The sequence below is a fragment of the Morone saxatilis genome, unplaced genomic scaffold, assembly GCF_004916995.1.
Source record: "Morone saxatilis isolate NCDOM2014 unplaced genomic scaffold, NCSU_SB_2.0 Contig14, whole genome shotgun sequence".
Taxonomy (NCBI): Eukaryota; Metazoa; Chordata; class Actinopteri; family Moronidae; genus Morone; species Morone saxatilis.
The window spans coordinates 8,173,926-8,177,533 of record NW_023339696.1 but is presented as its reverse complement, the minus strand read 5'-3'; the positions used below and the strand labels follow the sequence as shown (position 1 = coordinate 8,177,533).

At 43.7% G+C, this 3,608-nt stretch overlaps 1 protein-coding gene across 1 annotated transcript in view; it reads left to right on the top strand.

The window, feature by feature from the left end:
• The first annotated feature begins 1,134 nt into the window (after positions 1-1,134).
• rab3db (RAB3D, member RAS oncogene family, b) overlaps positions 1,135-3,608 on the top strand; it is a 10,929-nt gene continuing 8,455 nt past the window's right edge. The window contains exon 1 of the mRNA XM_035654702.1: positions 1,135-1,451. The gene's annotated coding sequence lies outside the window, so the exon portion shown is untranslated. The remainder of the gene's footprint in view (positions 1,452-3,608) is intronic.

The window sequence follows — 3,608 nt, the reverse complement described above, 5'->3', positions numbered from 1 at the left end:
ATTTTACTCTCTTTGCTTCTTACAGTTGGATGTTTGATCTCCACTGTGCAGAATGATTGAGCAGAGTTTGACCTAGAAGGATTTTTCACATTCATTGCCTGAAAGTGGAAAGTTTCTCTGTGCTGCATTGAAAATCTGATTTTTAAGAGCTCATTGAAAATCTGATTTTAAGAGGCGGGGACTATCAGCATCATTTGTGACATCACAAATAGTACGGAAGTCAATGCTGGTCCAATAAGCAAATAATATGTGTGATGTAGAAACTTGAAGCCACCAGTGCACATACACTGAGAATGGAGAGAAGAACTTTTGAAATTAACTAAATCTGCATATTCACGGATGCTGTCATTTTCAATCAGGTAGAAGGAGTAGATTCTTCTTTACGAGTTTGAATGTAGAAATTATACTTTTTTGCAGAAAGAAATATATCAGACACACATTTTTGTTTAAAGCAGATTATTTTTATATACGGTATAAATACATGTCTGGAGAGGATGCCAACTTTTTTGTGGGAATATTATTAAAGAGAAGAAAACACAAGGGATGCACCAACTGGACTTTTTCTCTCCTGGTACCAATTCTGGTACCTGGTATACTCAGGATATCTTCTAATACCGAGTATCTGATACCAGTGCTCTTTTATTCATTACATTTGAAAACTCCATGCTCCTTTTATGATCTATTACAACAACAACAGTGTACATAAACACAGAGAGAGGGGGATGGGGGGGTCAGTAGGGACCCACAGCTGACCACCAACAGGTTGATCCTGCCTTGCTGATAGTGATATTAAAGCAATGATACCACAGAAGACAAAAATACTTTTTACTAAGCTAAAAGAAAGCCTTCTAAACTCAAGTCCCTATAATAAAATGTTATATAACCATAGTAAAGGAAAAATACAACTGCAACTTCCCAACAAAACACCACAGAGAAAATACTGTATATGAATATATATATATATGACTGTTTTAAACTTAACAGCACACACACTTGTTGTCCTTAGAGATGTCCTCAGAGATAACACAAACCCACTCGTGTGGTTTCTCCAGGGTGTGTGCGCGCGTTCACGTGCGCAGGCACTGTGGACCGCCCTCTCCTCGAGCGGTGTGGACTGCTCCAGCTTCAGAGCTGACACCGGCTGCCTCCTCAGTACTCCGCATTAACTCTGTCCCAGAAGGAGCTGCACCTCGAGTGTCCGCTTTAAACACTCAGTCCAAGATCCGGGAGCCGCTCAAGGACCGCCGACCGAGAAACGGAACTAAGTATCCTAAAACAGTCCGGGTGCTGGAGCTGGAGCTGGAGCAGAAGAGGATATTTAAGGTGTTAGCTCTACTTTAGTGGGCTACTTTACCCGGCTTCTCACCGCCGGGGACGGAAGACAGCCGCGTAACACTGACAGACAGTCGAAAGGGAACCGAGTTGGACGTTTGTTTTCTTCCGCAAAAAAGGTAAGTTTGTTTAAGTTTATGAGTCCAGCGGCTTTTCCTGCCCCACGAGTCCTTCTCGCCCCAGCCTTCCACTCAAAGTTACTTGTTCCCTCTTAATTCAGGCCAACAGGTTTATCCCCGCGGAATGATACCTAATATTTGGTGTATGGCCAGATCTGTGTTTGCTCGTCACGGTATTGTTGCATAAAGTAAGGCCATTTGGAATAAAACGAATCCTCCCAGCCTTTATCTCCCATCTCTGTTTGCGTTTCAGTCCTCTCCGCTAATGAAAGAACTGATGTGACAGCTGCCAGCTAATCAATAGTGGTCATTTCCTGCGGCTCGGGCAGGCTGCTGGCTCCTGGCTCAGCAAACAGTGCCAGCTGAGGGACCTGGCTGCACCATCACCAGGCCCCATTTACCGTAATGGCCTTTATTTGTTTTACTGGAGATAATGCTGCTCCGGTGTGCCATAAAGGAGCTCCCATTCTCATCCGCGCTGCAGCTCAAATGGCTATCCTTTCTACATGGAGGATGCCTGACTGATATCAGGACAGGTGCTGATGTGGGCGCCACCTTATCACAGTCATCACAGCTGCTCAGTCATGCTGTTTGTTTGGTCCAGGGTTGCTTTTTACAGACGTTTTCAACATGTGAAGGGAGAAGACTTTCTCGTCACAGTGAGGTGTGTTGCTTTGAATTAGTGTTGTGTGTTTCTTGGCAGTTATTTACATATTCAGAGGGAACTTGATGCCACAGAATTAAGCAACACCACGCAGCAACAAGAAAACACTATGAAAGTCTAGTGAATTATATAACATGTTTTATAAAAAAAAAAAAAGGGGAATGGCCTGTAGACACCCTGAGCTGCACAGTAAACATGAGGGACATGTGACTGGTATTACCTCAGGCTTAAGCTCAGCTGATGGGACAGTTGAAGTTAGAAAATATATACATTGTTGAGTGGGTGGATCTATTTTTGTCTAAACAAAAAATGCCCCCCCCCAAGACCCTTACAGAGCAAAGGAATCATGTGATTCAAGATTTCGAGGAATAAGACTCTTGGGAGTCTTGACTTGACCCCCGGGCTTTTGTGTAACACCCACAGAACACTTCTTGGTTTAAAAGGGATTGTGTTTGGAGGAGCAGATTCAGGAGTGAGGTAAAGTTGTGAAAGAGTATTATGCTATTTTCCCACTGTCTGTAAAAAGCAGTTTTTCATTACAGCATCAGCCAGCACACAAGATTGCCCAGGCTGGTATGTGTAGAAAGTCTGCTTCGTGTGTTGGCGATTTCAAAGCGGGACAGCCCTCCCACCCGTTCAGAGGTTCGGACTCTCTCAATAAGTCTCAGAGTTGCACTGTTTTCATTGGACAGCAGCAGAGTATTTTTTTGTAGTGCATTTCAATAATTCATTCAGTAATTGTGTGGGGTAAGTGGTGGGTACTCATGCAGTCTTGTAACATCAGTTGTTATTTTAATAGACACACAGCTGTATACCAAGTTATCCGTATACAAGTGAGGAACATGTCGTTTTATACCCTGGCCTGTGATTATTGGGAGTACAAGTGTGTACACAGTAAACAATTTTGCCAGTTCCTCAGTAATGAGCTTCTTCTCCTCTCCTCTTATTTTTCCACAGCCCTTGGTAGTGGTGTGATAGATATCTCTATCCTGCTCTGGAAGCCTCCATCTGGCAAGCTAAAAGCCGAGGGAACTGACTGCTTTGACCACTAATGGGTCTTGCTGGCAGCTGAGTCCTAGTCCGGTCTCCACAGAGCTGAGTCTCAGTAGAGAGAGGCAGAGCTACGCCACACTGATTGATCAGCTGTGTGTGTGCTCGGAGGGACTAGCCCCTCCACTCTCCTTTTCACACCCAAAGCTGTGTGAAGCTGTGCGGTTGCTCTCCCTCCTCCCGCTGTTTGAATGGCCAACAAGGTTTAATGGCAGGTAATCTCATACCTGCCCTCAGGAGAGATTACTCTGAGATTAATGGTTACAATGAAGCAGGCTGACAGATGGCTTCCCATAATTAAAAAAACGGCCGTAAATTCAAAATTTTATCTCACTTTTATCTTTTTTCATATTGATTAAAAAGAAGAAGAAGAAGATATACTTTATTGATTCCCTAGGGATAATTGTTCTTTGCACACACACTTCAATGCACACTTCATGCAC